This window comes from Danio rerio, chromosome 8, assembly GCF_052040795.2.
Source record: "Danio rerio strain M-AB ecotype USA chromosome 8, GRCz13ab, whole genome shotgun sequence".
Classification (NCBI taxonomy): domain Eukaryota; kingdom Metazoa; phylum Chordata; class Actinopteri; order Cypriniformes; family Danionidae; genus Danio; species Danio rerio.
In genome coordinates, this window is record NC_141028.1 from 11027758 (window position 1) to 11041820 (window position 14063).

The window sequence follows — 14063 nt, forward strand, 5'->3', positions numbered from 1 at the left end:
GTGATTCATGTGGAATGTATTACTGGAGAAATTGGGAAGAAAACAAACCGGTCAAAATATTAAAAATTAAACTGCTACAGATGATAAATAACTATTTCTCTTGCAATGCATTAATTGGAAGACAGATGTCTGCGCACCACAACACATCCGTATATACTAACAGTATGATAACCTTGTATAAAAATATCACGGTTTCATGGTATTGTAATTACTGCTCTAAAATATTTATTTTTTAATGTCTGGGGAAAAAACAATAACATTTTCCCCTTTGAACACAATCTATTTTATTTTGAGAAACATTTAAAAAAAAAATTAAACAGTAAACATGTCAGGCTAAATAATTCAAAAGAATCATTGACTTCTGCTGTCTTCATTAGTTTTGAAAAACACTTATTTCTTTACAATTTAAAATGGCATCTTTTTGTGTATATTCTGCTGGGGATATTGTTGTCCTAAAAAACTGATAAAAAAAGTAAATAAAAAAAGCTTACACCTTTTTTAGGAACGGTATAGCAGAAAAATTTGGCGGTATTAAAACCTTCACTTCCAAACCATGGTATACCTTGAAAACAGTTATCGTCCCATGCCTAGTCCTATCAACAACACGTAACTTGAAAATATTTCAGTGTCAAGAAATTTGGCTGTCTGCACCAAATGCGTTGTGTTACACAACTTAAAACATTTAAACACCAGCCATTAACTTAAATATGAGCCACTGCAGTGGCAATGAAATGATAAGAGAATTAATACATATTTAACCTTTTTAACATTATTAAAAGTCAGTGAACGATGTGGTTTGCATTGAGTCAAACCATTTGCTAGTTATTTTACTTTCACGATCTGAAGTTGCTTTCAGTTACTGTCTTGTAGTAAATGTCACGAATAATTAGGGTTGGGTACCGAAAATGGCACTGGTACCTAGTTTTGGTATAACTGGTGTTGTGACTAGGACCTAAGAAGCATCAAGAGGGATATGGACATTGGTGTAGATCAGTGGTTCCTAACCTTTTTCTCTGGGGCCCCCCCCATGAACATATACAAACATTGGAGCCCCCCCACCATATAAATACACACGCACGCACACACATATGTACCGTATATATATATATATATATATATATATATATATATATATATATATATATATATATATATATATATATATATATATATATTACTGTATGTGTGTGTTTATGTGCATTTAGATAGGCTTTGTCATACTGTCTAATCTTTTTCTTCGCCTCTGAAGAATCATTAGATTGACGTTTGTCTGCCATTTTTGTTTTGATTTTGCCTTTACGAGAAGTTGGACAAGCACATTGCGCAAGTGAGCAAAATGTAAAAAATTATTTAGAGTTATTTATTTTAATTATTTTTACTATTATGTTGGAATTTTAAGCATGTGTTTTGATTTATTTATTTTTTTGGTACTTAAAATTACATATATTCCTGAGAATTTTTTTTTTTTATAAATATTTCCCAAATTATGTTTAACAGAACAAGGAATTTAACAGTATTTCCTCTAATATTTGTTTTTCTTCTAGGCTTATTTGTTTTATTTTAGCTAGAATAAAAGCAGGTTTAAATATTTTGAAACCTATTTTAAGATCAATATTATTAGCCCCCTTAAGCAATATATATTTTTGATTGTCTGCAGAAGAAACTATACAATGACTTGCCTAATTACTCTAATTAAGCCTTTGAATTGCACTTAAATTTGAATGCTTATATTTTGAAAAACATTTAGTAAAATATTATGTGCTGTCATCATAGCAAAGATAAAAGAAATCAGTAATTAGAAATGAGATATCAAAACTATTATGTTCAGAAATAAGTAAAAAAAAAAAAAAAAAAAAAAACTTCTTTCCATTAAACAGAAATTGGCCAGGAAAAGGGTTGCTAATATTCAGGAGGGCTAATAATTCTGACTTCAAGTGTATATATACAGTTATTTTCCACCCTGCAAAGGAAAGAGAAATAAATACAATAGAATAAAAATATAAAACAAACTGTGCTTTAAGCATCTCCACTGTAAGAAAAACACTTTAGCTACAGAAATCCTTCAGTCAAGAGCAGAGAAACATTTTCTCGTTATGTTTGATTAATGATAATAAAAACAGGCGGCAGCAGGAATATTTTGCGCTGTCTCTTTAATGGTTTCTCTTTCACGTCTTTTGATCCTCAACTCGTTTGTTTATTACACAAATGAGGGTTAATATAAATAATCACTAAACACCGCGTTTTGACACCTATTTGACCATTAAAGCGCTCACGTTAAGATGACTAGATGTCTGGCTCCTCTGCTCATCTCAGGGTGCGAATGAGAGCGAATGCTGACTGGCCGCATGCTTCTGACTGCGTGTGCGTGTTGCACACACACATAAGCACGCGGTCTTTCGCAACACATACAACTGGAAAGGGGGCGGTATATGATGCATATAATTGTTTATCTTGATTAATGCTTTTTTATAATCGTTTGAAATCGAATTTTGGATTAATTGTACAGCCCTGTATAAATAGTGGAGCATTTTATGCCTTTTTCTACCTCAACACTTATCCTCTCCCGCGCCCCCCTTGTGAACTCTGGCGCCCCCCAGGTTGGGAACCACTGGTGTAGATGATAGGTGTTAGTTCTTGTTGCCTACAGAACACATGCATGTAGGCAACATGCGCAGTACAGTGCATCAAGTGAGTGACTCTCTTCAGATTCATCAACACACGATCGTATTTGACAAATTTGTTTAAAATAATCATTCTAAAGTATGGCTATATTTTACAAGCAAGGATTCTGACACAGCAAAGTGAAGCAGATGCTTTACAAAAGTCACGTGTAAGGGAGGACTTACGTCAAACTTAATTAAATATTTAAGGGCACATGGAATCAACTTATTAAAGGAAGAGGAATGGTCTTTCACCAATACTCAGATTTTAACATGATGAATAGTCTATCATGTAAACAGTGTTTTTTGATTACCTTAAAAGGACCACAGACACCCGCATCATGAAATGCAGAGGTTTTTTTTGACTGGAAAAAAAAATGTTTTGGTAGTTTTCAATAATAAAAAAAAAAAATATCATTAGCTTCATCGTCATTTTTTGTTGATCATTTTGACGATTAAGCCACAATATTCTTAACCACGCCCCTAACACCATTGATTAGCTAAAAGAGAATGATGCACAAAAAGAAAGCCCTACCCCCTCCTCAATATTCTGTACATCAGCATAGTAAAGCAAAAAGCTCACACAGACTAAAAATATGTACAATTCTCACATAGCTAGACCTTAAGATGAGTGGCAGAAGGTCTGGGAACCAGGGTCACTTTAGATGGTCAAGGGCTGCCAAAAACGCCACATGACTGACATTGGTAAAACAACCAATCATGTTTCTTTTTGTGCTGTGTGTGTTATATTTAGGGCAGTGGAAAATGTCCCCACAATAACAGACTAGTGTGCGACCAGTAAATCATTCATTCTTGAGGGTCACAAATGTTTACAACAACGTCAAATCAGGACTCTAAAGCATTATTTATACCCATGTGGAATTAAACATTTTAAAAGCAGAAACAACAACAGGATCATGAAACTATAGGGCGTCTTATTCATTAAAACACGGATCATCTGAACCCATGTGAATTTCACAGACAACCATGCAAATACATTTTAAGCACTTTTCTGCTCTTTTTAATTTTAACTAGCGGTTCTGGAGACTATATCATTCATCTGCTATGTCAATGTCTGTCCTTTCTCTTTTGCTCACATATGCATCTGATGTCCCTTGCTTATTTAGGTATTTCACTTGATCTTTGGTAACAGATGGAGGAGTGCAAAACGAAAAAGAAAAACTGGATTTTTAAGTATACCTTCCGAAATGACCCTTCGCTACAAGCCACACCCAGAAAACTGCCACACATTAATCGTGGCATAGCAACCGTAGCTATGCGTGGGAGGTCTGTCAAGCTTTCAAGTGAAAGAAAAAAAAGCCAAAGGGTTGTGCATACTGTATGGATTGTGCAAATCTGATACCTGGTGTCCTAAAAGTTTGGACAAGGTAGTGGAATTTTTATTCCATTTCAAAACCTAAAACCCAAGAGGAGAAATACCAGTGTGGATCAAGCTGTGTGAGGGACCGTAACATAGATATATACACTAGATATCGCATAGGGACCCTGATCATGCGTCAATAGCGCCGCCACATTGGTACAGTGCTCCCAGGACAAATGTCATTCAACTGCACTAGTCAAGACAGTGTCATTACGCGAAGATGCAGGACTTTAGCGATGTCTACGGGTGTAGTAACGAGCAAACAAAGAAAACAAAGCACAAAGGCAGAACATTTCATAGGTACGATAAAGTTTTTCACGTTGTTGTATGTTCTGAACTTTTGTGCTATAAAGGTAACGTTATTGATTATAATACAGTCACTTACTGCATTCACCATAAGGCAAAGCAGCTCCAACTCGCACTAAACACTCGGCTTATGCTAGTTTTGTTGAATAAAATCAGCAAACAATGCAAAAGAAATATGACAACGAGATGCTGCAGTGCCAGAAACTTGTATTATTGTTGGCTAAAAGAAGGAGTCGTTCATAATGGAGATTCATTAACAAACGAATCGCTCCCTCCGTCAGTATGAGAAGTGAAAGCAGGAGAGGAGGTGTGTTTCAGGACATGATTAGATTAAATTTAACAGGGAGGGTGAATAGTACATTTCCATACACACAAACACAATCTTTTTGTCTGGAATGCCAGTGCGATCACTGATCCATCAATGCAGAAAAGTGATGTAAAATTATAATTTTCGTAATAATAAAAAAAAAAAAAAAGGCATACTAACATCCAGGAAAACTCCCGATCATAGATATATGTGTATATATGTATATCTCTGGCTTTTGATGGCCACAATCCTCCACTGTACCTTCGTCCCGCATTCATTTCAAAGGAGCGCTACCCTGTTTCAAAATGGCGGCTATTATGACGCATTCCTTTCAATAAACAACAACAGGGTAGGCAACATCTAATGTATATATCTTTGGGACCGTAAAAGCAGCACAATCCAGTCATTTTTCCATCTGTTTCAAGCTACGAATATTTGAATTACATATCAACAGAACAAAGCAGAGATATGATCACAAACTGAGCACTTGCGATTAAAAACTTTACCCACAGCTGTTTTTCAGTCATTCATAACATTAATGTCCATGTAAGAGCTACAGTTCACAGATGTTTTCGTCTGTCTTTTAGAGATTTAGTCATTGGTGACAACGTTATAACGGGTTAGTGTCTGCTTTTATATTTGGTGTCGGATTAACATTTGCTGTTAAGGAAAATCTTTTTATTCACTTCTGCTATTTATACTTTGATTTGCTTTTAATTAAAAAAATTTTTCCACTTAACAACAAATTAGAATAGAAACAGTATAAAGAGCACACAAACATACTGACAGTTATAGGTACTGTACATTGTCATGCTGCGTTTACACCAGACGCGATAAAGCATTAAGCGTGAGTGATTTACATATTAAGTCAATGCAAATACGCGAATAGACATCCTGCGGCGCAATACGCACAAATGAGGCGGCGCAAATGAATCGGCGAGAGTTGAGCGTTTTGCACGATTGACATGCTTAACGTGTGTATCGCATGTTTCGCACGAAATGCTCAAGTCTGAAAATCTGAACTTGAGCAGACATTTGTGCCGGGTTAACCAATCAGGAGCTTTCTCTTGTGGGAGCGTGATTATGACATAGCGCCTGTTGTTGGTGTCCCGGTAGCCAGGCACAAGAGCTTGACAGGCGTAAAAACAGTAACTAAGGAGGGTAGGGCTTTGCCAAGGATCAATTCTGACAAATGCCAGATTTGAAAAAAAAGAAGACTCTTTTCATATCCAGTCACATTTTATATATATTTTTTAGATTTCACTATGTGCTCATTTGCTGCTGAAGAAACATTTCATTTTAAAACAAAACAAATTGTTTCAGTATTTGAAGTAGAAATCCTTAGAAACATTATAAAAGTCTTACACACTTTTTATCACGTGTACTTGATGAATAGAAGTATTCATTTCTTTAAAAAAATGTTACTGACCTCCAAAAGTTTTGAACAGTAGTGTGTATCAACAAAACAGATGCTGCGATGTCTCTCTGACAACCCCAAGTTCTGCAAACATTTAAAAAACTATTTAGCCAATTGGAAAATCCTTCTGCCTGTGAATCATTATGAAGAGAGAGAGAGAGTGTGTGTGCATATGGTCGAAGATTGAAAAATAGTTGACTCTGCTAATAGTACCTTAGGGTTTTGAGTTTCAAACCACAGAAACAAAAACACGAGCATCACCACATAGCATATCAATCTGGATGTCCAAATATGCTCTGGTATTTATGCAAATCACATACTGATGTGTCCCTTGGATAAACCTACGTTTGATTATAAAAGCCTTTACTTTTTTTTCAATGTAATGTGAACAGAAATGTTAATATTGGGAAGTAGGCCAGGTTGATTTCTCAATATTGGCACTAATAAATACTGCTACCTGCTAGCCGGAATCACCAATAAAACAATATATTTGTTTCTATATTGTGATAAATATAGTTTTTGCTATTTTTTTTTAAATCTTACAATAGAAATTTGAGACTACATCTCCCAGTATATTGATCTGAATGTTCAAATGTCCATTGGATAATTGGGCTGTGTATTGTCAAGGGCCTCACTAGTTGTCACGACATTGGAATTTGGTACCAATCAATTGAGCACACTCTTAAACATAGCTGATTTAGCCTTTGTGTTCACATGCTAAACAGAAATGACTGTGATTGGCTGCAAAAATTATCAGTTTACCAAAAATATCACTTTTAACTGAGTGTAATCACAGATACAGGGACACTGGAGCACTTTAAAGCCGCAATTCATCAGCGGATCGCTCATATGTCAGCTTAGAGACAACCTAGCTGATCGACGTGACTGTAAAACACTCTGTGGGACATATCTGTGTTTACACTCAGCAAACAGCAGTGAGATTGGTGAACTGATGACCTTTCCGGCCAATTCCAGTCATTTCTGTTGAGCACATAAACACAATGGCAAATCAGCACTGTTTAAGAACGTGCTTAACAGTGCTTAAATGTTATCAAGAAAGTTTTTTAAATTCTATATAGATTAGAACTGAATTCCAGTATCGTGACAACCTTAGGCCTCACAATATACAATACATATTGCAAAACATGGGTCATATCGAGAAACATGGGTCACGATACAATATATTACAGATATATTATGACAATATATGACACAGTATATTGCGATATATAATAAACATAGTTATATATTCCAATATTTTGTATTATTGTAGTATTCCCGTATGTTTCTCCGCAGTTTGGTGTACCCGCAACACAAACTGTATTTAAAAAGATAAACACAAATACATTTTGTGTAGGAACGTAAAATTGACGGAAGCATTCGACACAATGGCATTTCCAACCACACCATACGGCCACATATCCTTACAAATGAAAAGACTCCGTTATCTTCTTTGCACATTATCTCCTTCTTTATACTTTTAAAACCAGTGCACAGCCAAACATCAGCTTTGTAAGTTGGAGGTGCTTTTATATTTATATAACTGCTTAGCTTAGCTTTGTTGATAGTGAGTTAGCAACATCTACCGGAGTGGAGGAGGTTTTTTTTTTACAACTTGGATCGATACTTGAGGTTGGGACTGATGGAGACTGAAAATGAAATTATCGCAATAGTTAGATGTCTCGATAATGGTGAACAGCCCTATTTAAATAAACATACAGGTTTGGTTAGAAAAATGCACTATATATCAGTGACCATATCAATATCAGTCGATAAATGCAAATTGTAATGTCATCATTATCGGTCCGATAACAAAGTTAGGTCAATATCTTTAAGCCGAAAGATGATGCATTGTTTCCCATGGGTGAACAACATGCCGCTGTTTTATTATTTTAGCGACTTGGTTGCCTAATTTTAACTTTTTGTTAAAGGGCAGAAGAAAGTTGTCCGTACAAATAAATAGTTGATTAATAAAGTTTAAAGATCAGTTGAACACTTCTGAAGTTAATCTTTTAAAATAAAATCAATTGTATGTGTTTGCAGTCATGCAGAAAAATGTGAAAATATATTTATATTTATCAGCAAATATATTGGCTTTTAGCATACAAAGTTCTCAGTTATTGCTAGGCCTGCAGATTTTTAGCCCATCATTGAGCCTATTTATTTACTTGTGTAAATGTGTGCAAATTTATGTTTATTCGGTTTTTAAATAAATTTCAGCAATATTATTGACAAATATAAAAATGTTTATATGATTTCTTTACAATACAGTTTGTAAAGTACTATTTTCTGGATTTGCATTCTAAACATTAAGTAAACGTTTAAAAGACAAGGAAATGCAAGTTTATTTATATAGCACATTTCATACACAGTGGCAATTCAAAGTGCTTTACATAAACAGGAATAAAAGTATAAAAAATAAAATAAAAACAGATTAAAATGTGTAAAAACGGGTTTTAAAAGAATGAAAAAGAAAAGAAAGACATAATAGTGTTATCTGTCAAACGTAGCACAGTGCTCATTGAGTAAATATCTAAACAGATCTGTTTTCAGTCTTGATCTGAATGTGCCTAATGTGGGAGCACATCTGATCATTTCTAGAAGCTGATTCCAGCAGCGGGGGGTGCAGTAGCTGTAGGCCCATTCACCCTGCTTTGACAGAACTTTTGGAATTTCTAGTTTATATGATCCTACAGATTTGAGCGATCTATTAGGTTTGTATTCAGTGAACATTTCTATAATGTATTAAGAGCCTAGGTCATTTAGTGATTTATAGACAAGTAATAATACTTTAAAATCTATTCTAAATGTAACAGGGAGCCAGTGTAAAGACCTGAGGACAGGTGTGATGTGCTCTGATTTTCTGGTTCTAGTAAGAATCCTGGGAACAGCACCCTAGATGAGCTGCAACTGACTGGCTGTCTTTTTGGGAAGGCCTTGAGGAGTCCATTACAGTAATCCGGCCTACTGGTCATAAAAGCAAGAACAAATTTCTCTAAATCCTCACTGGAAACAAAGCATCCAATACCTGCAATGTTTTTGAGATGGTAGCATGCTGATTTAGTTACTGATTTGACATGACTATTGAAACTCAGATCTGACTCCAGAATCACACCAAGATTCTTGAACTTGTTTTTTTATTATCCTTAGAACCAAGGTACCCATTCACCTTGAGAACCTCATATTTGTACCCAAATGCAATGACTTCCATTTTCTCCTCGTATAGCTGAAGAAATTTTAGGCACATCTAACTGGTAATTTCATCAATGCATTGGCAGGGGGTGTCAATAGGGCTGAAGTCATTAGGTAGTAAGACTAAGGCCCCGTTTACACTAATGCGTTTTAGTTTTAAAACGCATAAGTTTTGCTACGGTTACGCCATCCGTCCACACTACGCCGGAGTTCGAGCGCCGAAAACGTAGCGTTGTGAAAACGCTGGAGAGGCCGTTTTCATTCTAAAACGCTGCTGCTCCGTCTCAGTGAGGATGAGGAAAAACGGAGACATCTAGAAACGGAGGCGGGATTGCTGAGATTCGCTACCTGATTGGGGCTTTTGTGTCATTGCGTATACTTCCCTTATTCGTCAAGCCCCTATCACATGACTATAACTCATGGCTTTAACGCTACCGGAAGACAGCAGACCAGCCTTCACTGTAAACAACAACATGGGCACAGAAATGGGAGCGTTGTTTGCACTATTGTCTGTTTTAGGCGCCATTGTGGAGTTATTCATTTGTTACGTTTAGTAACAACTCGACCTCGTCGTCTGTCCATAAAAATACCTCTCTTACTTTCTTTGCCATCGCGTTCATTGTTAAACAGCCATTTGTTGACTAACAATAACCAAATGACGAGTGAGGCGCATGCTTTCTGTTTATACTAGAGAGCGCATGCCCAGAGTGCGCGAATGGAGATATGTTCAGAGACGCTAGGTGAAACGCTGGTGTGGACGCGGATCGTTTTTGATCTAAAACGCCGTTTTAAAACTAAAACGCACTAGTGTAAACAGGGCCTAAGTAGATCTGAGTGTCATCAGCATAGGTGTGATAGGAGATTTGGTTCTCTCATTATTTGGCTCTATAAAAAGGTATTATTTTTGTTTAATATAACACCATATCTAATATCTAATATCATAACTAATTTTGTTTAGTTATGGTACTCCCAAAATTATTCAGCATAAATTCAGATTTTTTTTTTTACAAAAATTCTGTCCAGCCAGTTTCTGCCTGGCCTTATTATCGGTCAACAATTCTATATTGTGCATTTCCATTTATCCAATGTGATGTGAACAAAAAAGTCAATATTAAAACCTGCATGGGAAAGGAAGTATTAGAGCCCAATGCGAAAACATTTCTGCATGTAGTGAATGGGAAACACAACGTGAAGTTGAACACTCAACAACTTAGTCATTTTCAACCAACTGAAAACATTAGCAAGAAAACAATAAGAGCTCAGCGTGTTTAGTCTGATATTCTGCAGCGCTCAAGGCGAGCAGCATGTGCTTGGCGTTTAACGCTCAACATCTAAAGATTTAGCAGGAAAATAGAGAAACTACACCGCCTGACTCATTCAAAACAACACAGCCAACCATAAAAAGCACATCTAGCCGCGATGACAGAAAACGGGCGGTTTTGAATTTTCCTCAACACAACCTGCATGATTTGAATTAATACAATAAAACGAAGCCGTGCCGTCCTGCTCGCCAAATAAATGCAGCCATGAATAAGTCTGAGAAAAGAAAAACAGCCCTTCTTACAGAAGCTGCAATAATAAGTGGGCTAGAGTTGAGTTTTCACCGCTTTCCACCGTCGCTGTCCTGCCAAAACCTCTTATCTGCCCAAAACAGCCCCTTCGCTCTGGCAAAGCTTTAGCAGTTCAAATCGGGGCTAATGTCTTCCTTTTTGTATGCGAGTCCGATCACATCGCACGGATGAAGTGATTATGGAAATGTCGGGGAGGTGCTGGAAACAGCTTTTGGGGGAGAAGTGAAGAGAGCTGACATTGAGTCGCCGGCGTGGAGCGAGGAGAGCAGGGCCATTGTGTCGTCGAGTTACGATGATAAAGGGCGTTTTGTGTGTGTGGACTGTTTTCATATTGAGGCAGACGCACTACTGCGATTCCCCCATTGTGAGACGAGACAGGAAAAAGGGACTGGATCTTTCTCTAGCCGTTTATTGATCAGGTCCATTCAAAGCGGCATGTCCATCAAACAGCGTGCCCGTATGTTTCCTTTCTGCAACGCGTAATCAATGCACTTATGTAGCCAAGCATGTGATTGACATTTGTAAATGGCAGTTTAGCAATATGAACAAATATATTGATGGATTTAATCAAGCAGCATGATTGTCGGACAATGAAAGACACGGGCAAATGTATTATCTGGCACAATTTACTCACCAGTGTCATTTTAAAAATGCAAGATTTGCTTAAGGCAAGTGCAAATTTAGACCCAAAAGAAAACTGTCAAAGAATATTTACTCACACTTTTATTGAGTACTGTTACTTTACTTATTATTATTCCACACTTGCACTTTATATTTATTTATTTGGCAAGCACTTTAAAGTCTTAGTTTAAGTAGTGTTTTAGTAGTTTGGTTGTTTGCTTTCATGATTTTTATTAGTTTTTATTTTAGACAAAATGTCCACAGTATAAAGCTTTAATTACTTTATTAATAATATTTCATCCAAACCTGCACAAATTATTTTTGTGTAACACAAATTGTGTAATTTTTGAAAATTTTAGCATCACTGAATAGCTAAACTGAATTCCTTTCCTAAACTACATTATTTATTTCTTAATTTGAGAACTCATGGGAGAATTAGGCTGCTATTGGAAGTGGTGTTAGTGAGGCCAGCAGGGGGCGCTCGACTTGCGGTCTGTGTGAGTCCTAATGCTTCAGTAACGTGAAGGGGACACTACACTGTCAGTGAGCACTGTCTTTTAAATAAGACTTTACTCCCAAATCCTGGCCAAGTTCCCATTATTGGCCTTTACCGATCATGGCCTCCAAATCATCCCCATCCACCGAATTGGCTCTATAACTGTCTCTCCACTCCAGTAGCTGGTGTGTGGTAAGCACACTGGTGCCATTGTCCTGTGGCTGCCGTCACATCATCCAAGTGAATGCTGCACACTGGTGGTGGTGTAGAGTGAGCCCCCACCCTCATGATTGTGAAGTGCTTTGAGTGTACTATATAAATACACATCACTTACCTAATTTCTGTATTTATTGTCTTTCTATGTTTATATTTTCTATTGTTTTCATTTAAATTTTAGTAGCAATTAAACAAATTGGTGTTTGTTATTTGATTTTTTTTAATGGTTTTATATTTAGTTAACTGTAAAACCCTGATCCAGTGCATGCTTATACAGGCTCATTGTGAATATGGTACCCTGTCTACATGTCTGGAAAACACAAATTATGTAGCCAGAAGTACTACTGTATGGCTCATATTTAAAACGAATGCTACAGGGCAGTATGAAACCTTAGATGGCTTCTTTTTCTTATCTTACTTCGGGATGGCTTTTCCGCTGTTACTAGTTTCCCCGATGGCTCAACACATACATTGGCAGACTTGGGAGGTGGAGCAAAGTTGACCACAACAACAGGGTTCAAGTCTGGTGAAGAACGGCCCTAGAAGGCAGGTAAAACAACAGCCAAAAAATAAAATAAACATGTAAATAACGGTGAGAACGTGGTAAGATAATATAGTAAAAAAAATTAATTAGGCAGCCGCGAGGGATTTACTTTTTCTGTGTTGCTTTTGAAAACACTGTCTGTTGGGTTTAGGAAAGGGGTGATCGGGTCAATCTGTGCTTTTTAAACACTATCGGTTGGGTTTAAGGAAGGGAGAGTATGGTGGATTTATGTGAGAACAGATGGTGTGAATGGCACTCGCGAGAGAAATTTGAGTTCTGAAAAAGTGTAAACAACAGCCTCTGGTGGATTCCTGAAAACAAAAACTGCAAAAAAAAAAAAAATAATAAATAAAAATACTTCATGGGACATATTTTGCGCTCTACAGAAATGTAGATGGGGTTACGTATCCATAATTAGCCTGGGTTGGCTTATGCAATTCATACGACTTCTGCTATATACTCCCAGTCTTGAACTCAATACTATTTGTAATGAATACAATAAAACTGTTATTAAATGATAATCTATAAAAGTCACATATGCCAAGTCAATACTTGTCATAAATAACTCTTCAGGCAATGTATTCACACATACAAACACAATTTTGCATATATTCAAGGCCAGAGGGAAAGATTTCCTATGTTTCAGTAAAAAAAATCTGCCAAATGCTATAAAAAATTGATACATTTTGTTTTTTGCGGACATGGTCACTATGAACTGCCAGCCAATGTACGAAAAACCTGCAAGAAAGTTCTGGATAATCCCTTTTGTGTTACATGATAAAATATAAGTGCACAAGCTTGTTGCAGATTAATACAATGTTCAATTTGAGTGAACTATTGCTTAAAATAAGCTTATAAACACAGCAAAGAACAATTTTAGATCATATGATTTGCTAAAATCCCATTTCTGTGATTTCGATGCATTTCTGATTTTGACCATCAGATCTACCATCAAAGCAGATGTGATGGATAACGCTGACGAAACGCATAGAGATGTAGTTTGAAATGAGCTTTTCATGAATAATCAGCATCATTATTTCACATTTCACAGTAAGATATTCAAGCTGAAAACGATGATAAATTTGCCTGATGTTATCCTAATTGCTAGTGGTTTTGGGGGAATGGCTTCAGAAATGAAGGATTAGGAAAATGCAATTTCAGAAAGCACACCAGTGTGACACATGATGTAGGAGGGCTGAGAGATAAATGAGTCACACGGCTGACGTGCGACAACAGCACAAAACCGCTGCTCCACTTCTGAGTCTTGATTTATTCATAATATGACCCATATCCTAGTGCAAAAGGTCAGTGTTAAGCATATGTTTGAAATACAACCAGAGGATGCAATGGGT

General features: G+C 36.5%; 1 long non-coding RNA gene across 2 annotated transcripts in view; it reads right to left on the reverse strand.

The window, feature by feature from the left end:
* LOC147835511 (uncharacterized) overlaps positions 1–14063 on the reverse strand; it is a 56703-nt gene that overhangs the window by 30420 nt on the left and 12220 nt on the right. The window contains exon 2 of one of the 2 annotated variants that reach the window (XR_015497577.1): positions 6084–6155. The exons of the other annotated variant lie outside the window; for it this stretch is intronic. This is a non-coding gene — a long non-coding RNA (uncharacterized LOC147835511). The remainder of the gene's footprint in view (positions 1–6083; positions 6156–14063) is intronic. 2 annotated transcript variants of the gene reach the window in all.